At 33.7% G+C, this 22,402-nt stretch overlaps 1 pseudogene; it reads left to right on the forward strand.

The window, feature by feature from the left end:
• Positions 1-552: 552 nt before the first annotated feature.
• Positions 553-4,652, forward strand: LOC127136493 (uncharacterized; annotated as a pseudogene).
• Positions 4,653-22,402: the final 17,750 nt, after the last annotated feature.

The raw sequence follows: 22,402 nt of genomic DNA on the forward strand, positions 1-22,402 counted from the left end.
TCCAAATAGCTAAAATCTCCACCTTCCATTTTCTCAAATGTTGCTTGATACTTTTCAGCAGCATCTAACATCAAATAACATGGGTTCCACCTTGTCCGAACATCAAGACAGAGAAGTTTCTAGTAATTAATTCTAGAAAACTCAGTATATTCTTTGAACTTTGCAGATCTTTGGGGTGATGACCTAACAAACCTAACATCATTTCTAATGGAAGAAATGGATAAATCATTATGTTTTAAACCATCACTAACCACCAGATTTAAAATGTCTGCACAACAACAAAGATGAAAGAAAGATCCATCGCTCATTAAACCACCCATATTATCAATCCTCTTCTTCAAATAAGCAACAACTACATCATTAGATGTTGTGTTGTCCACATCGATTGTCGACACATTCCTTATTTCCCATTCCTTTAAAATCTCTTCAACTTTCCTACCAATTGTCTCACCCTTATGATTAAGAACTAAACAAAAACTTAGAATTATATTTTCATACTTCCAATCATTGTTAATGAAGTGTGCAGTTAGGGTCATATAACTAAGATTCTGAATGGATGTCCAACAATTAGTAGTTAAAGCTACCCTATTGCAATCAGGTTTGAAATAACCTTTCAATTTTTCTTTTTCATCATAAAAAGTTGAAAACAATCCCACGCCACAGTCCTCCTTGATGGAATAGTTAATTGGGGTTGTAATTGTTTGCATAACAACTTAAATCCTTCCTCTTCAACTACACTAAAAACATGTTCATCTAGGCTCACAAAGAGAGCAATAGCCTTCCAATAAGCTGCTAAATTAAATCGTTGGCTTGCAGCAACCAAGCTACCGCCCTCTCCACTAGAAAAGGAGATGGAAATTTGAGTAGGATCTTTTTGTGGCATCTTGGTGCATACTTTTGTGTGAGCAAACATGTTAGATGTCCCCTGGGTTTTTGGATCACACAAATATTTCATGTAGCCATATATATACTCTTATTTTCATGTAGTTGTTTCTACTAAATTTCTAAATCCAAAGTTTGTCTAGATGGTTGGTAGTTGTAGTATATTAGCTAGCTACACTTTTGAGAGTGTTTTAATTCTCTCTTATCTCACATGTGTATTAGGGACTTCTTAAAAATTGGAATATTGGATCCATTAGATGATTTATGACTTAAGTTTTAATTCTTACATTCAAATATTGCTATCTTGAATATTCTCACATTAGAATATTTGATCAGTTTGTGTTTTATAGATCTTGATGTTTTCATAATGTGGACTTTGTCACTATATTCTTGACTAGTCTAACTGTTGTAATTTATGAATTTTCCATTCACTTATTTTTGTCTAACTTTGACACTGTAATTTCATTGTAGTTGATGAATTTTTCATAATATGTTCAGATTTGTAATTATTGACAAATGTTGAATATTCAAGTTATATGTTTTACCACATGTAGCACATAGAATATTCAAGTTAGCAATATTGGAATTTTGTAATTAATTAGATGATTTATGATTTAAGTTTTAATTCTTTCTCTTATCATACAAGGTAGCAAACTGAATATTTAACAAGGTATCATTCTCTAGCGATACTTTATGTGATAAAAATTATTGTTTAATTAAGTTTCAACATAAGCTTAATTAAATTTCAACATAAGTTTCAACAAGGTAGCAAACCTTTATTTTTGTGTAACTGTTTCTAGTAAGTTTCAACAAGGTAGCAGGCAGAATATTCAACCAGGTATTAAATAGAATATTCAACATGATACATCAACAACAATCCGGGACAGAGGTAGTATGAAGAAAGGGTGGACTTATGCCCCCACTACATTCATCATTGATTAATATTTAATAATATAAATAATATAATATATTTAATGTACTAAAAATTATGAAGAAAACTTAATAATAACCCCCATTTAATAAAATGATATGGAGTATCAGACATCCATCTCCATTTAAAATAAAATAATTTTTTAAAATAAAATTAAAAAGGTTAACTCTTATTTCTTTTCATATTCCTATTAATTCTCTTTTACTCTTTCCAAATAGAAACAAACCACTTTTAGTATTCCTCTTTCTCTCACTCTTTTTTCTCTTTATACAAAGTGTCTCTGTTACTAGCTTCTTCTCCAATTTGATCTTTTAAAAGATAAATTTTTTAATTTTAATCTTTATGAATTTATAATTTATTTTTATTATTGTAATAAGAGTAAAAAAATATTATTATCTTATTGAGCTTGAGATTGTGTTAATGATAGAAAGTTTATTTTTAGAGTTTTGTAGTGTTTGTTTGAAATTGTTGTGTTTGTATCAATTTTATAGTATTATTACGAATTTTCTCAATATGAATTTAATTGTGATTTTTTGTTTTATTTTTAGTAATAAACAATAGAAAAATATTTCAAAAGAAAATCAACAGAGCAATCATCAACTCCTAATCCTCAAACACCTAATGAACGTCGAAGCCCCAAACTGGGTCCTCCCATGAAAAAAAGGTTTTTGGAGTTTGAATTGGAAAAACTTCCTAACGATCCCAGTTTAAGACCAAAAATGTCAGATTATCATCCAAGTGATAGAGATGAAATTAGAAGATATTATTTGCAAAAGGATCCTTGTCAACCAAAAAAAAATATTTTTTCACAAAGAAAATTTGGATATACCTTTCGTAATTTTAATTCGGATTGGTATTTAAAATATGGTAGTTGGTTGGAATATAGTCAAAGTGAGGATGCTGCATATTATTTATGTTGTTATCTTATGAGGTCACATATTGAAGAACATAAAGGTTGCGGTGATGCCTTTATAACATAAGGCTTTACAAATTTGAAAAAAAGTGAAAGGTTTCGAGTTCATCTTGGAGATATAAATAGTTCTCATAATCAAGCATGGAGAAATTGTCAAGCTCTAATGAAACAAAAGCAACACATTGAAGGTGTCTTGTGTAAACAATCCAATCAAGTTAAAGAGGACTATCAAATTCATTTGACAGGTATAATTGATTGCATTCGATATTTATTAGCACAAGGTTTAGCTTTTCGTAATGATGAGTCAATTTCAGCAAGAAATAAGGGGAATTTTCTTGAACTTATGAATTTTCTTGTTAACCATAATGAAGATATTTATAAAGTTTGAAAAAATTGTCGTGGAAATCTTAAGTTAACATCTCCTGATATTCAAAAATATATTGTTAAAGTTGCTGCAACGGTCACTACTCAAGTTATACTGGATGATCTTGGAGATGATTTATTTTCTATTTTAATTGATGAATCTCGTGATATATCAGTGAAGGAGCAAATGGTTGTGGTTATACATTATGTAAATAATGAAGGAAAAGTTATTGAGCGTTTTCTTGGTGTTGTTCATGTTTCAAATACTAGTGCTCTAACATTGAAATCGGGTTTGGAGTCATTATTTGAAAAATATGGATTAAGTTTGTCAAGGATACATTTATAAGGCTATGAGGGAGCAAGTAATATGCAGGGTGAATACAATGGTCTAAAAAGCTTGATTTTAAAAGAGAATTGTTCTGCATTTTTTATTCATTGTTTTGCCCATCAACTCCAATTAGCTCTTGTGATATTAGCAAAAAAAACATTCTAAAATTGTTTTTTTTTTAATTTGGTTGCTAATTTGTATAATGTTGTTGGAGCATCATGTAAGCGCCGAGATATTCTTCGTGAAAGTTAAGCTACAAAGGTGAAACAAGCATTGGAACATGGAGAAATCTCTAGTGGACGTGGCTTGAATCAAGAAATGATAATTAAGAAGGCGGGGGAAACAAGATGGAGCTCATATTATGGTACATTACTTAGTATAGTTTCTCTATTTTCTTCTATGATTGATATGCTAGAAATGGTTGAGGAAGATGTAATAGATTTAGATAAAAAAGGTGAAGCACTAATGCTGATGAATTATATGCAATCTTTTGAATTTATTTTCATCTTGCACTTGATGAAAATAATTTTAGAAATTACACATGATTTATCTCAAGCATTACAAAGAAGTGATCAAGATATTGTAAATGCTATGAAGTTAGTAAAAGTGTCCAAAATAAGGCTACAAGCTAGATAATGGTTGGGATTCTTTGTTGAATGATGTTTCATTATTTTGTGTGCATAATGATATTGACATTCCAGATATGGATGATACTTTTTCAACCGACACAAAAAAAGTCAAAGAAAAAAATGGAGAAAGTAGCTAATTTACACCATTTTCAAGTTGGATTGTTTTATGAAGTGATTGATCGACAACTCCAAGAATTGGACAATCGTTTTACAGAAGTGAATACCAAGTTGCTCCTTTGTGTAACTTGTTTAAGTCCAAGAGATTCATTTTCTGCATTTGATAAGAAGAGATTGATTCATTTAGCTCAATTTTATCCTTCAGGATTTTCTCAAGTTGAATTATTGACACTAGATTGTCAGCTTGAAAACTATTTCTTAGATGTATGCTTTGACAGTGAATTTTCAGAATTAGAGGGGATTGATGATCTTTCTATCAAACTCGTAGAGACCAAAATACATGTTGTGTATCCGTTGATATATTTGCTTTTAAAGTTATCTCTGATATTATCGGTGACAACTGCAATAGCTGAAAGAGTTTTCTCTGTTATGAATATTATCAAGAATCGAATGCGAAATCGCATGGGTGATGATTGGTTAAATGATTGATTAGTTACTTACATTGAGAGAGATATTTTTGTTGATGTTGAAAATGAGAAAATCATTCAACATTATCAGAACATGAAAAATCGTAGAGATCAATTATAATTTGTATTTATATTTTTGAAAATGAAATGTTATATTTATATTGACCCCACTACTCAAAATTTATGGCTCCATCTAGTTTAATACCACAGTTTAGTAGCACAACTTACAATCAATTTTCTAGACCATTTCCATTTAACATGGAACGAATTCAAGTGGCCAAGCAACATTATAATGGTTTCTAGACCATTTCCTTTCTCTAATGATACTTTTATGTGCTGAAATTCATTGTTTAATTAAGTAAACTTAGTTATATTTTGTTTGTTGTTGTATGCATTTTCACTTATTATAACAATAATGACTTAAAAGACCTATTACCTTAAACTTTTAATAAGATAACAAACAAAATATTCAACATGTTACATCGACATAGACATACAAAGCATACATAAAATAAAATAACCTTACTGTTATTATGCAAATTTCCAGCTCCTTGTATTTCTCGAGCTCCTTTCATTTCTACAACCTCTTCCATATCTTGATAAAAATAAAACAAATGGAGTTATTAAAACAATATATAAAAAATTAAAGCTCTTAAAACATAAACAACGATCTAACATTCCATTAACTCAAAGAACTCTTGAAATTACAAAAACTGAAAATATAAAATCTGAAATCAAGAACAAAGAAAGACTTAGGGCCTGTTTGATATGGTTTTGAAAAACGGTTTTTTAGTTTTTAAAAATTAAAAATTATAAAATTTGTTTGGTAGCCTAATTTTATAAAACTATTTCTCAAAACTATTTTCTATTTGTGAGTTTTTAAAACTAAAAATCTAAAATAGGTTTTAGAGGTTTTGATTTTTTGTTTTTAGTTTTGGAAATTAGGAAGAGGACAAAACAAGAAAAAATGGTATTATATTCATCAATGACAAATTTGTAACTATGTTCAACTTTAAAACAATTTTTGAAAATTAGATTACCAAACATGTTTTTTCCTCAAAACTTTTTTTAAAAACTTAATTTCCAAAATGGTTTTTAAAAACTAAAATCTAAAACTCATTCAAGCGAGCCCTTAGTGTTTAGAAAGAAAATACGAACACAAAAGAGGTTAAGTTAGATAAAGTGTCAGTTAGTGTTACTTTGAGGTTAAGTTAGTGTAGTTTGGGTCCTTGGATGTTGGGTTTCTATTTGGTATCATAAATTTGGGTTGGACCTAAGTTAGAATATTAATATAAAATCGATTAGACTCAGATTTTATTGGGTCCAAAAAATAAAACCGAACCCGACCACATACATCCCTTTGAACCCGTTTGCAACACCCGTCCAACCCGTCAAACCGAATTAAACTGACCCGAAACGGAATCCTGCAACCGATTCGATTGGTTAGTCTCTAAGTGGTTGTTTCCATCCCTATTTATAGCAATCAAGATTTTTTTTTGGTACGATCCATTATATTTATGGATGAATGAAATGGAAGTAAAACAAGTCAAATTATGAGAGTCAGATTGATTGTGAGTGCACCCTTATTTCACCGGCAATAGGATTCATACGCGTACTATGTTAAGGACACTGTCCTGTCTTGTATGATTGTATCAAAAGGTGACATTAATTGCATCTTTTGTTTTAGGTCTAACTGGTCTTCTTTCATGATTGTATAAACTTAATTTTCACCAATAGGCTAGCTCATTAAATTATATAAGTAATTGCTTATTTTGATTTTGATGTTTTTAAACTGAGATCTGAAAATTGCTGGTTGAATCGGTCACGGATCACATCAAATAAATATTTACACAAATCCGATTATTATTATAGTTTTTTTTCATTCAATAATTGATTTATTTAATTCATATAATTTAGTTATATCAATTATTTAATGAAAAAAAGAAATTTATTTATAATAGTGATAAGAAAATATAATTTATTTAATCACAAATATTTAAGACATTAAAATTTCCATACTATGAAAAATGTTTTTACTATTTTTTACTATTTTTTACTAACTCCGTTTCATAATAAGTGTTTTATTTAAGTTATATGCGGTTATTAAAAAAATTATTAGATGTGTTGATTTTAATGTTGTATTGGAATTGTAAATATATTTATTTTGAGACAGGAAAAAAAATATAAATGAAACACTTATTATGAGACGGTGGGAGTAATAATTCTAATCACTCGAAAGTATTAAACCATTTTGTTTATGATAGTGACATCTACATGATTCAAACCTTATATCGGAGAATAACACACTCCAAGATTCCACATTTTTATCCTCACCAACTCGGATCAGGATTGGGTGCGTTTAAGGCGGGAAAGACATGATGCCTTTCCACCAATCTTGTTCATTCGATTAATCCAACGTATCAAATAATGCGACGTTTCCATTTCTTTAAAACCATGGTTGTTTTAAGAATTTTAAAAAAATGATTTCTCTTTCTCAAAATGCACCGGTCACAACACAACCTCTATCCAATGTCATCGATGTTGGAACTCTCACCATCGGTTTCAGAGCTTTTTTCATCGTCGAATTGTGTTGGTGCACAAGGTTGAAGATGAAGTGGAGAGAGAGAGAGAGAGAGAGAGAGAGAGAGAGAGAGAGAAAATAGATCTAACTAACGTTTAAGAGAAACTTTATTGATTGTGTTATAAAATTTTGTTACACGTTTGGTTTATATACACAAACAAAAATGTCATGCAGGTAAAATGGTAACCTACACTAGTTAGGTTAAGCTTAACAAAACTAAACTAGAAACCCAGAAATTAAAACACATTTCTGGAACAGCAACCTCAGAAGCTTCTGCTTCTGAGTCAGAACACTGTTTATGAATATGAATTACTTCTAACACCATCCCTTAATTCATATTCAGCTAACTAAACTCTACAACACTAATTGCACCCCTCAGGTGGATGAAGTGTTCAGTCTTCACAACTTTAGTTAGAACATCTGCGAGTTACTTCTGAGTACTACAGTGCACAACTTCTAGCACTCCATTCTGAACCTGATTCCTCAGAAAATGAAACTTTATGTCAATATGTTTTCTTCTTCCATGCAACACTGGATTTTTGGCAAGACTTATGGCTGATTTATTGTCAATCATCAGCTTCACATGCTTGTTTACTTTGATCTTCAGATCCAGCAACAAATTCATAAGGCAAATAGCTTGACATGCAGACAAAGCACCTGCAATGCACTCACCTTCACAGGTTGACAATGCAACCACTGGTTGCTTCTTGGAGCAGCAAGATATATGACATCCCAGATACTTGAAAAAATATCCAGAAGTACATCTTTTGTTAACTCTATCGCCACACCAATCAGAGTTTGAATATCATGTCAGCTCCGAGTCAGATTTAACACCATAAGGGAACAACACTTCATACCTCAAATTCCCTTTAATGTATCTCAGTATCCTGACATTAGCTTAGTAATGTGGCCACTTTGGTTTGTTCATAAACCTACTTACCATTCCAACTGCATAAAAAATATCAGGTCTGGTGTTACACAAATACCTCAATGAGCTAACTAACTGTTTAAAAGTTGTAGCATTTACATCATCACCCTCAATATCAGAATCCAACTTGTGATTCGTTTCAGCAGGTGTGGTTGCAGTCTTGCAATTTATTAGCTCAAATCTCTTCAGAAGTTCGACTTCATACTTCAGCTTATGCAAAATGATATCCTTCTCAGAGTATAGAATCTCCATCCCTAGAAAATATACCATATTTCCTATATCAGTCATCTCAAACTCCTTTATCAACACCTTCTTGAACTTCATTATCTCATCTGAATAACTTCCTGTCAGCAATATGTCATCAACATAGAGACACACCAGAATCATATTTCCTTCATAAGTATACTGAACCTAAACGTCATACTCTATCTCACACTTTATGAATACTTGGAGCTTGAAAAATGAATCAATTTTTCAGATTCCAACCTCTAGGAGCTTGTTTCAGTCCATATAACACTTTATGTAACCTATATACCATCCCTTCCTGATTCATTTTCATAAATCCAAGAGATTGTGACACATATACCTCTTCTTGCAATGGACCATTCAAAAATGCAGATTTTACATCTAGATGCATCAGAGGCCAATTCCTCCTAGCAGCTATAACAATCACCTATGTGATTGTTTCATGTCTAGCTATAGGTGCAAACACTTCAAAGTAATATAATCCAGGTTTCTGTATAAATCCTCTTGCTACTAACCTTGCTTTGTGTTTTACAATTGATCCATCTGGCTTTAAATTCACCTTGAAAATCCATCGATAATGATTTTCTTGTTCTTTGGAAGCTCAGTCAACTCCCAAGTCTTGTTTCTTTCTATAGTCTCAAGTTCTTCTTCGATGGCCTTCAGCCACACTTTCTTCTTGAGAGCTTCTTCAGTACTAACTGGTTCAAAGTCTACTAACATGGCACACTGAGTGACTTCTCCCTTAGAGTCTACTTTAGTATCTTGTAACATGTCAAACTCTACGAATCGCCTTGGTATTTGTTTGATTCTTTGAGGCCTCTGAACGTGTTCAGAATCTTCTTCAGATGCTAGAACAATATCAGATGCTTGACCACCTTCAGAAGTTAGACCACCTTCAAAATCTCCACCTTTAGAAGTTTTACCTCCTTTAGAGTCTTGACCACCAAAGTTTTGATCATTATCAGAATCTAGATCAAAATCAGAGTCACCTTCAAAATCATCTTCTGATTTTGTCTCATCTCAGAACCTTCAGATTCTGAAGTATCTTCAGAAGTTAACTCAGGTGTTGGCACTACACCAACGTTAGATTGAGATTTACTCCAATCCCACACTTCTGATTTCTTCACAACGACGTGAAAACTAATGGTAGAAGACAATTTGACTTGAGGAATCAACACAAACCCTAGTTGAGGAGTCATGCTTGATGCTCTTGATGAGAAGCCTTGCCTTGCACAATAAACTTAAAGAACAAGACATGTCTTTTCTATTTTTATTAATTGTTAGATAATCAATGAACATATAAACACAAAGGTAAAACACTAACAAAGAGGTACTTGATGATCCATGCACATGGCAAACCCAAAGATGGGAGAGATATGACCAAGATGTGATCTTGTTTGTATGCAAGAATGCATATGGTATGTGGGATGTTAAGGTTAAAAATTAGGCAATGACAGAAGGTTATATAGGTAGTTAGGATTGAACGGGGATTAGGAAATTCTGTTAAGAATTCAGTTAGAGTGTAACTGAATTTGTTAAAATCGAGGCCAATGAGTTAGTTAGTTTCAGTTGCAACTGATTTGAGGTAGTTAGGGTGATTGTTTTTGTTTTAGGTTTGAATTGCTGAGATTGAAAGGTTAGGTCAACTAAAATGGGGTAGGTCAATTGGCTTTTGTGAAATATGCAGTTAGGTTAAGTTGTGGCATTGTGATTTAATGGTTGAGATGGAATCATGTTTTTTTTTTTGGAATTTGTTCAATTTTAATTGGAATGTTGCTCTGCATGATTATTTTTTGCCAACTCTGTTAGGTATTGTTCTGCTTGGTTGAAATTTTGTTGTTGAGCTTGTTTGTTTGCATAACTAACTGTTATGTTGATAATTGTTTTGCCTGCTATGCTTCATAATGTTTTGATCTGGTATGGCCTTCTAACTATTTGTTTCTACATGATGTTGATTGCATGAATGAAAACTGAATTGGTCTGTTAGCATTGTGAGCTTTGTGTTGCATGACTGATTGGTGATTGTTTGATGTTCCATGACCTGAGTTTATTGTATGTACACATGTTTGAACGGTTGCAGCCTGTTTTGACTGTTTTTTGGTCATGGCTTAGTATGTTTTTGCTCTGGTAGGCATGGTTATTGTTTTGCTGGGGACTATAGGCTGCTTTGATGTGTTGCATTGCAACCTGTTATGAGTGGTTGATGTGCTTGGCGACCATGACTTTACTTATTGACTGACTTTGCATTGCATCCCTGTTTTGAATGTTAAGTTTGGATGCATGGTTTGATATGGTATGTGTTGAATGTTTGGTTGCAATGTTAGGTTTGTTGGATTGTGAATTGCATTGCAGCCTGTTGTGGAAGTATGAACATGTTACATGGTATGCATTGGCTTAGTTTTTTTTGTAGGATCATGGAAGAATGGAATGAATAGTTTGACAAAGGGTGGCTTTGGAGGAAAATGAGGGAAGCAAAAAGTCATGGATTTTGATGATGAAAAATGGGCAATTGGAATTTGGTTAGACTTTAGGATAGTCAAGGGAGGTCAGTTGACTTTGGTCAACTGGTTGATCAAATAGTCAACTGTTGACCAAAAGTCAATTGTTATAGAAATTGTCAAATTTGTAATCTTTTCTATGTATGTACATTTTGATGTGAATTGTATGAATCTAAATGATAACGTGTTATGAAAGATAAATGGACTTGAATATTTGAAATAAATGGAATGAGAATGAATTTGAAATGAATAATCCATAAATGGTATTGAAAATCCAATGATTGGTATTGAAAATGGACTTGAACGACCACATGACTTAGATGAATCAAAGACCTTAGCATGGGCCAATGGACAATGAGATTTGTATGAATGAACCAATGGACACACTATGAACTAGACATGAATAAACCATGAACAAACTATGGACTAATCATGAGCAATGTCATGCTAGAAATGAGAAAATGACCAGATGAAATGCCATGAATGAATTGAATCAAATGGATCTTGTAGAACTTGTAATGATATTGAGCCATTGAACATAAACAAACAAAAGATGAACATGTAACACATTGAAATGAGCCTTAATCAAACCAATGAAACCTCATAATAAACCAAGAACAAGTAAGTTTTGAATGGATCTTGATCAAGCAAATGAAACATGCACAATGGACCAAAAGAACCAGATGAACCTCGAGTTTAGATGCACACACAAGGATGATAGTGAATTAGATGAAATTAGAGTTTGGTTTGACCATGATGATACAAGTGAATCTTCAAAACAAGATGCACACACAAAGGATCAAAGGTGTAAACAAAATAGGCTTTAGCTTGGTTGAGCAACCTCAAGATGCCTGGAAACCCTAACTTTCACAAGGTACACACGACTATACCTTGAATCCAAGATGCATGTCTTCTTGGCTTGTATAATGCCAATGCAACTGAAATGATTGAGAATGAGTGTATGCATATGAATTAGGGTTATGGACTAGATGAACATTGTGAGGGATAGGGTAAATTTTGGGGTATGACAACAGTCCTTGTGGATTCGATCTTTTATTACTGCGACACTATATTTACATTTTCCGAGAAGTAGTCCAAAATCCCTCAAATACTTAAGTCTCAGTCTATGGTGTAAGTGTACACAAGATTTGTAAGTCGGCTGACTTAAGTTAAGGTATCAATTGATAGTCCTTTTAGAGCCGAGTGAGCCCATAAGATAGGAGAACCCACTGAGATTATGTTCTGACCACATTATATTGTTGAATTTTCAGGTAACTCAAGACGGGATAAAGGTAAAGGTAAAGTCATGCGAAGATGTTTTGAAGACTTCGATGTTTCAAGATAGTTGTCGTTGTACATGTCTTAGTTTTTTGTTAGGCACTCATGTATACCATGCTCCATATGATGTATTTTGAGTATCTTGGACATGTATATAAATGATGTCGTTAGACACTTATGTTCTATTGATACCAATTAACACTTGTATGATATTATTCTAAATTTATATTATACGGAATGTTACACATAAAGTCAATTGGTTGCTAGTGGCTTTTCAAGGTAAAGGAGAATCCATATAGCAGAATCAACAAGTACAGGACAAGGTAGGTAACAAAAGGATTCCACCAACAACTAAGGATTTGATTTCTACGGGACCTTTTCTCCTCTAGTCAAGCCTACCACTATCAGGGGCATCATGATTTGATATCAAAACATCATAACAAGTTTGCTCTCAAGAAACTTGGGATTTAAGTATATGATAACCCAATGGGGCTATAGTTCTCACTCAAACTAAGTATATCAAAGACTTGTTAGTCAAGACCGGTGACAACGGAGTCAACACACCAATGTTAAGCGATTCCAAACTGAATAAGCATGGCACTGATGTCCTACATAATCCTTCTCTTTACGGGTCATATGTTGGACTCCTGAAATATGTGACCTTGACAAGACCCACATAGCCTTTTGTGTCAATTAAGCTTATCTGTTATTTTGGACCATAGCAGATAAGGTATATTTTTATAGGTAGTCAATGTTCTGAGGCAAGTCATAAATGCAGTAGGTCATGTAGCCAAGCCACTTATCATACCGAAATGGTATACGTCTACCTTTACCAATTTTCTTATTCTCGTGTATCAAATCCAAATAAGTCTTCAAGCCATGCAAAATAGATGACGATATGACGTAGGTGATGGCTTTGTCACCTCGATAACATATAGATTTGATTTTTCTGAGGCTTAAACCTCCAGATATAATAGGAGTGCAAACCTTGTCCCAAGAAAGAATAACCAATTTCTTAGTATCTATCTTTCCTATCCATACAAAGTTTATGATTCAGGTGTCCATCATGTTGAGTAGTGCTACAATCCAAACATAAATTTTCAGGCTATTGAACAACATGCCATAAATAACTGACTTTACCAATTGAATATTGTCCATCATTGAGAGAAGGTAACATTTCCAAGTGGTGTGTTTAGCAATAATTCTTTATTATATAGATTGAATATGGATGGTTCTAGGCTTCCCTTTTAAAATACTAACACAGAGGTAGTCAAAATGTGCATATCCATCCCATGTAAGTGAAGAGCCTGATTAAGAAACATCTAAGCGTTCTTCTCGCCCAAACCTAAAGAATTATTGTAGCCTGGATCATTGATGAGGCCTTGACTTGTGTTTAACTCATCCATGGATTTGGCTACTTTAGTGTGAACATTGAAAAAAATTATTTTTTCTAAGTCTTGAGAAATAGGCTTCAGTGTTGCAAGGAAAGACGTTGAATCCAAAAATTTATTCTCTCAACATGGCAGGTGCTAGCATAAACTGCAACCATGTAAAAAGGCTTGTGATCCATAGTAATGGAAAATGTGATATATTGTTTTAACATTCACAAGACATCTAGCTCCCTAGCAATTTACAAATTTACAAAAAAGTTGGAGATATGGTGTTGGTTGTCTAAAATTGAGGGAAATTTTCATTAGATTTATAGTTTTCAAGCATATTTGAGGGAAGTGTATGTGCATAAAATCATAGGCTCAGATATAAAAATCATTTAGTCTTGTGAAATAAGTAAATATTTTTTACCTGTCTTGTTGGATTGAGTGTGAATGTCAATCTTGATGCTTTTTATGTTTAAATTTTCCTTTCTTCCATATTTTTGTAATGAAAGGATCCTCATCTTCTTGGTTTTTCTTGGCTTGTTCTTCATCATGCCCCCATGCAGTAGGTTTGGCTATGTCATGCGTATTCACCTTTTTAGTAATATCAACAGAGACATTATGGGGATCTCATTGTATAATACAATAGTGTTATTAGTTGAAACTACCATTCTCTAATGTTTCACACTCTTTCCAGCATGATTTTTGAGAAGCTACAAGTATTCGTTTTACCAACCTTGCGTTAACACCTTGTTTTTTTTCAGAATTTAAAACATAGGCTTTAACCTCTTTATTATCTGAGTCTTAATGTAAGGATTCTTAATTTGAGGTATCCTGAACTGCATTCAAACTAGTTTAAGATTAGGGTTTTGTATCATACAATCATTGGTCTTAAGGTTAACCTCATCTTCATTTGCACCTATATTTCAATTAGCCTGATCAATTATTGTTGAAGAAAATCCAATCATGATAAAATATGTAGTCGGTTACAAAATGCTAATGTCTCAAAATACTGAAAAATTATAGGGTGGTAATTGGTTGCACCAAAGGTGTAACGATTACATGTCGATTCTATTTGATTCTGACTGTTGCTGAAGAGGTGGTAATCGCTTACACTCATGCTGTAACCGATTATGCCAACTTGAATTATCACTTTTTCATAACACACCACCTTAATTCAAATCCTCCGAGTCTTCCATACTCATGTGTTTCTTCGACCTCTTGAACACTTCAATTGTTACTCCTTTGTGTAAGACCCCAATTTTGACCCTAAGATCCCTCATGCTATCTCATAATATACATTAGTTTTTAGGATCACACCTTGACATCCTCCTTACCCCTCATTCATTGGGTTTGCATTGGGAGAGATTACCAAACACATTTGATTGTATCATACTTTATTTTTCATTATTTACTAACCAAAATACCGAAAATATGTCAATGTATAGTTTGTAGCTTTTGTAGGTAGTGTGTGTGTTCACCCATGCTCCATCAAGCTCATATAAAGGGTTTGAGACCCTCAATGCCAAAAAAAATAATCAAGAGATGGTTCACAATGACTCTAGACATCATATATGGATCCCCATGATCTTCACATATCATTTTGATCAAGAATTCATCAAGAGTTTGAAGCTTGTTTGCATTGAAAGTCCTAATTCATATTACATCGTCTTATACATATATGATCCTTCATGAATCCAAGAGATCAAGAGAATGTCAAGTTAGCAAGATGGTTCATGGTGGTTGACCAGAGAAAGTCAACTAGTCAAAATTGGGGTTCCCTATACCCTATCTCCTACAATTTTTGTCATATGAAAATTATTCCAAGAGACAAGTTACTCCTTATGACATTCCAAACTACTTTCATGTTGAGGTCAAGAGCTAGTTTTGCTCGTAAAGTCATTTTTTAGGGTGAAAGATTATAGGTCATTTTGTCTGAACCCTAGTTAGGAGGTCAACTTCCAAGGACTATAACTTGCTCAATTTGTATGATATGAAATCCATTAAAGTTTCATGATCAATTAAAGATGTCCTCTCCAAATTTGATTTTTGGAAGAAATTCAAATTCAACTTGCAAGGGCATGTGCCAAGAGGAAACATTATAGGTCATTTTGGGTCATTACCATTGAACAAGTGATTTTCCTCAACTTCTAAAATGCATAACTCCTTAATGATAAATCAAAATAAGGTCAAATTTATGACACAATTGAAGAGGTTTGAAATATCTATAATTTTGATGAAGAAACATTTTCCATTTGAAGCCCATAGAAAAAGTTATTCAAGGTGGAAGAAGTGAACATTTGACTTGGTACTTAGAAAATTTTCAAATATGTTTGATTTTCCAAACATCCACCTCAAAATTCATCACTATACAAGCTTCAAATGGAAAAGTGTTCAACAAGAAAGTTGTTCCCCTTAATCTTACATTTTCAAAAAATCCAAGATCATATCATTTGGATAAGAAATGGAGGACTTGCGCATGGGTTCTTTTCAAAGGTTCATTTGAATGGATTTCACATTCACTTTTCAATCTCCTTTGCATGACCACATGCCATGATTTTAGCATTGCACATTGGTAATTTTGGACCTGATAGCATCATTTCATGGGCCTATCACACGCACATGCAAGCGTGCAAGGGAATTGCTATTTTTCGGTCAATTTTGGAAGTGTATGAAAATCAAATGCATAACCTATAAATAAGACCCTCTTGGCTCAGAATTAAGGACTTGATGCCCAAGCTTTGAACCTGCAATCCAAAGTATCACCATTAAAGGATAATCTTGAAGGTTTTCATTTGAAAATCGAGCTTTAAATCTCATTCTGTTTTGAGATTGAAACTCCAAGAGTCCAAGCTTTTCCTTGTCCCAATTCAACTACTACAAGCTTCTGAAGTCAAGCCAAGGACAATTGGAAGCAAGATCAAGCATGGTTGAAGCTCACTCGAAGGTGATTTTCTAGAATTTTCATCTCTTCGATTCTCTCTCAATTCTTCACTATTCTTTGTGATTTTTGGTTGGCTGGAGTCCTACCAATATAGGCAATAAGATTGAGTTGCTTTGAGGTCAAATCGAAGCAACTCAGTTCATGATCCTCAAAATTCAAATCCATGTAGCTTTTTATATACTTGGATTTGGAGAAAATTGAGGTCAGTTTCGTGACCCTGAGCATGTTCTCTTTGGAATAGTGTCCTTGTTTGCATTTTCCATTGAAATGAAGTTGGACTAGTCTGGTGGAGGTCACTAGAGAAGATGACCAGAGCCCTAGCTCCGGTGGTGTGTTGTCACGCTTCCTGGCCATCTGATCAATTTTAAATGTTATAATTTGGATCGTTCCATTTGATTACCACGTGTGCATCTGTTTGCCCAAGGTCCACCATGGAACGCATGCGTGTGGCTATCAAATCTGCCACCTCAATTAATGAGGGAGATCTAATGGCCCTTGTTTTTTCTATTTTTATTTTAATTTCTGATTTTATGTTTAATCCTTTTATTTTGTTTAATTCATAAGAATTTCATTTTTAATCCAAAAAATATGAGACTTTCACCAAAAATATTTAAATATTTTACTCTTCCATATTCAGAATTAAAATTATTTTTTGGAATAATTTTGATATTTTTCATGAACTAAATGTTTTTGTGCATATTTTTAATTGTTTAAAAATACTTCTGACTTTTCAAAAATCATGAAATTTTTTGTCTAAGGTCCTTTGACCTTGTTTGACCTAAGATAAATCTCTTGGTCATTTATTTGGTGTTTTGAAGAGATTTTAGGTTTTGACCAAATTAAAATGTATTTTAATGCATTTTTAAATTGAATTTTAATTGATTAATTATGCAAAAAATTATGTTGAGCCATTTTTATGGTCTTGTGATGTTTGACTATTTGTTTGGGCCTTGGTCAAGGTTGATTTGACTTTTGTTGGATTAAAACCATTGGATTTAGAGGATTGATGAAATGTACATTTCATCTCCCAAAATGAATGAATGGTTTTAATTTGATAAAATTCCTCCCATGACCAATTTGTGTTTCTTTCATTCCCCTCCCTCTTCATCTTTATCCCTATTCTTTCCCATTCCCTCATTTGACCAATGAAATCTCTAATGTCTTAAGGTTAATTAGTTCATCAATGACCTTATGTCAGATGAACCAATACAAGTATGATTGAGATAGGTTCATCCCTCTTGATCTTTTCTTTTAGTGTGTGGTATGTTTTAAGAGTTTGGTTCATTATACCAAATCTCTAACATGCATTAACACCTAAATTTTTATTGCCCGACCTCAGATAGTTGTGACTTCTACATAAGTTCAATTACGATTGCTTAACATAGAGATAAATTTGACCCTAAAGGCATAGCATTCTAGTAAGTGAGACTGTAAGTTTCCCATTCTTCATGGTATTGTGTGGAAAGTTGACCTTTTTTCCTTTCATGAGAGCTAGTGGCATACTTGTTGAATTATCCAAGTTGGACCCCTTCTCATGGAAGATGTCTTGGTTTAAGGATTCATGCTTGTGAATGAATGGTTGAGTTTTCTCCAAAGAATGACTTAATCAAATTTAAAAAAAAACACTACTAACACTTGACTAACTTTTGACTAATACTTGAGCAATTCTTGTTAATATTTATTTACTTTCAAGTCATTTACTTTATGCAATTTAAATTTCAGTCATTTATCATTCATTTCCATTTACATTTCATTTAACTTGTTTATGTTTATGTCATCTTCACTTTGCTCATTGGAGCCATATCTTGTGATTGTATATATTGTTTGTGAATTTTGATTTTGTTTGTGGTCTTAGGACCTTAAAATACCTAATAACAACAAAAACTCTGAAAAAACATCTGGTGGACTGTTGATCTTGATCTGAACTATTGGACTTAGGATTAGGAAACATTACCTGTGCAAAGAGGACTTGGCCAGTGCCAACATTTTGAGACCAAGCTATTATGAATTGAGCCCTCATTTGGTGTAAGCCTTAGATTTTTTTTGAATTCATCTGCTACTTTGTCTTTGTGCTTAACTGTTATTTTGATCTTGTGTTTGATGTTTTGCTCTGAGTTGGTCAAGGAACATTTCATCTGATACATGAGAAGACAATGAAGACTACTAGCTACGGGATTTACTTGCTTAGATGTGGCTATCTTTATTTGATATCTTGATCTTCTTGATGTTTGGATATTGCTATTTTCTTGTTGATTATTGTTTGACTCAAAGTCCAAAGGGAAAATGGGTTTTCTATATGACATTCTTGTTTGTTGGATTGCATCCCATTGGTCAGATATTTTCAACTCTTAACTTTTAATTTTATACTTAGGGTAGCCTTTTCATCTTCTCTCACTTCTTAAATTTCAAAATCTCTCCCTCTTTTCAAAAACTTTCTTTGCTTTATGATTTCAATCTTAGACCTTATTTTAAATAGAAACTTTGGCCGTATGTCAATGAATTTTCAAACTCTTTTTCTTAAATCAAATTTGCAAAATAACTTAATCATAATGACTTAAAATTTCAAAAGACAAAAATAACTAACAAGCCCATTTAAATTGTTGGCCTTTTGTGCCATTTTCATTTAAACTTTTGTTAAAAATAATTCACCAACTTTGTAATTTTTGCCATAAACTACGAGGTTTTTATCCCTCATTTTTATGTTGGTACGTAGGCACAAGTTTGAAGGTCTTGTCAAACATAAAAACATAATCAATGAATTCTTTTCTCATCCCCACACTCTATTTTTCTCAAACATCACTTATACTAAAAACACACACCATCATAAAAAAGGGCTCCCTAGGAGTACCTAGGATACTTTGGGTGCTAACACATTCCCTCTGTGTAACCAACTCCCTTACCTGTAATCTCTGGCATTTTATTAGTTTTGATTTGAAAACTTCTTATCTTTGGGTTTTGTTCGTACTTTTCCCTTTTCCTTTGGAAACAATAAAAGCGCGGTGACGACTCTGGTTTTATTGACGTCAAGCTTATCCATAGCTTGACGATCATGAATTTACCACTATAGAAATTAAGTGGCGACTCTGTTGGGGAGTAGTCCTCAGTGGGTTTAGCCTACTTTTTTATGTGTATATAATTGTATATTTTATGTTTGTATATTTGTTTGTATGATATAATATGTATGTTGTGCTTGTTGATCTTTGAGTGGTGAGATAAGTTCTAACCTGAACTTGAGTGCAATTAAGATAGAAGGATGGTATAGTCATATTCAACTTGTGTGGAGTAGTCCTTAACAAGTTGGCTTGAGACCCATCTACTAAGTGGATACCCTTTTGGAGTTACTGATGTCACATAAGTTATTTGTGGTTAGGCATTACTTTCTCTGATTTGGGGTCCGAGAAGCTGAGGACCGTAGAACATTTAACCCAACTTGGCCTATTTAGGACGTAGTGGGGAGGCTGTTCACGTGTAGACCTGATAACAGTTGTTACACGATACTACACTCAAATGAGTCTCTCTTGAGAATATTATGGGTTGGTGAGTCAGTCATCCTAACCTGTAATATCCGATAGATGGGATCAAGACTCTGGGAACTTCTTAGAACATGTTCTAGAGGTTTTTATCCTTAGTACACTCCTTTGGGATGGTTCTTAACCTGACTCCATGCTTGTGACTCACAATAAACCCTTTGATTCTCGGTTGATCCGATCAAGTCTTGTCAATATCAATGGAACTTGGGTGTTGATAAGGTGAAACCCATAATCCACCAAAATGGATGATTGATTTTGATAATGACTTGATCCATTCCTTAACCTTTGTTTGTGTTTGCCTTGGGTGTGATACCTTGTTTGTGATTGTTGCATTCATGCATACATGCACATAACAACATTCATCATAGAAAATTAAATTTCAAGGAACCGAGGTCTTATTTGCAAAATATTTTCAGACCATGGATTGTGGACGAAGGAACACTAAGAAGTACAGTTTCTAATGTCCTGATTTGAAAGACCTAAGGAAGTTGTCGTCCTTTGTATTAGATCCCTTGGACTTCAAGCAACGTCATGGGAAGCTCTTGTCTGTGTTATCTACTGATGTGGTTGAAGGACTTCTGAGTGTTTTCGTTCAATTCTATGACCCTCGCTACCAGTGCTTCACTTTTCCCGATTATCAGCTTGTACATACGTTAGAAGGGTATGCCCATATCTTGGGAATACATGTATATGACATGGCACCTTTCAGTGGATTAGAGGAGATTCGTAGATCTCATATCATAGTTGAAGCTCTTCATCTGAAGAAATCTGATATTTACGCTTATTTGGTGAATAAAGGAGGTATTCTTTGGTTGACTTCTGAGTTCCTCATTGGTAAAGCTACTATCTTTGCTCAAGCCGGTAGTATGGATGCTTTTGAAGTCATCTTTGTATTGCTCATCTATGGTCTACCTTTGTTCTCTAACATTGATGGTTTTGCTGATGTTAACGCCATTAGAATCTTCTCGATTGGGAATCTCGTTCCTACTCTGTTGGGTGACATGTATTTCTCTTTGCATTTGAGAAATTGAAAAGGTGGTGGGACTATTGTGTACTGTGTTCCTCTTCTGTACAAGTGGTTTATTTTGCGCTTGCCTCATACGCCTACTTTCTTGGAGAACAAACAATATCTACGGTGGTCTTAGAGACTCATGTCTCTCACTAATGATGATATTGTTTGGTATGATTTTGTATTGAGTAGTGTGAATATTATTGATAGTTGTGGTGAATTCTCTAATGTGTCTCTCATTGGTACACAAGGAGGAATCAACTACAACCCTGTTTTGGCTCGTCGTCAATTTGGGTTCCCCTTGAGAGACAAACCTAATAACACTCAGTTAGAAGGTCTTTTCTATCAAGAGGTAAATATCCCCAACATTTGAAGCAGAGGATGATACACGCTTGGAATAATATGCATAAGAAAGGATTATCCGAACTTGGTCAGCGCAACTGTGTAGCTTTGGAAGCTTACACTATTTGGGTGAAGAAGAGAGCTTTGGAGTTGAAGATGCCATACGCCTGTGAAAGACCTATGTCTTTGGTTGTGGTTGAGCAATCAACTCTCCCTAACCAAGATATAGAGGAGTTGGAAGATGCACTCACCAAGATGAAGCAAGAAAAAGATATGTGGGAAGAGTGGTTTCATGCTTTGAGCTGAAATCATGAAAAGTTGCAGCTTGAGTCGAAAGACAAAGATACGCTTATCGAGATTCTTGAAGACCGAGCAGTGAAGAGGCAGAGAGAGCCAAAGGGTCTACCTTCCTCTAGTATGCCTCAATATTCCGGTACTTGGAAGAAGATTGTTGATCAGCTTGTCCTTGAGAAGGCTCAGATGAAGACATCCTTTGAGTCCGAGATTCGACGCACCCGAAGGAAGTATGCGCCCACAGCTAGATCATCTGATATCGTTGCTAAGGGATCCTTAGGATGATTAGTTTCCTTTTCTCTTGTATTTGTTCTTTGGCTTCTAAAATTGTACTCAGTGTAATCCTTCCAAATTTTATGAATAAAAAGAAATTTTATGGTTAATCAAGTTATTATTATTATTATTATTATTATATATTTGCAAATAACACTTCATGTGTTCCTTGAAATTGAAAAACAATAAAAAACATTGCATTTCACGCATCATTTGCATAAGAGGTTGTCTTCCACCATATGTCTTATCGGTTATTCTTCTGTGCTTCAGCCAAGCTGACTCATCGATATAACACTCACATTAATCAACCAAGGATAATGGAGCATCTAGAGCAAGAGAATAGAGAGTTGAAGGATGAGATTTCTAGGTTAACGACGCTAATGGAATCTGTCATTGCTGCACATAACCAATATTCACCAACTCTTGCAACTCCTCCCCAGAGGACTGTCATTTTTGAGGTTGCTACCTCAATTGTT

This window comes from Lathyrus oleraceus, chromosome 4 (genome assembly GCF_024323335.1).
Source record: "Lathyrus oleraceus cultivar Zhongwan6 chromosome 4, CAAS_Psat_ZW6_1.0, whole genome shotgun sequence".
In the NCBI taxonomy this organism is placed as follows: domain Eukaryota; kingdom Viridiplantae; phylum Streptophyta; class Magnoliopsida; order Fabales; family Fabaceae; genus Lathyrus; species Lathyrus oleraceus.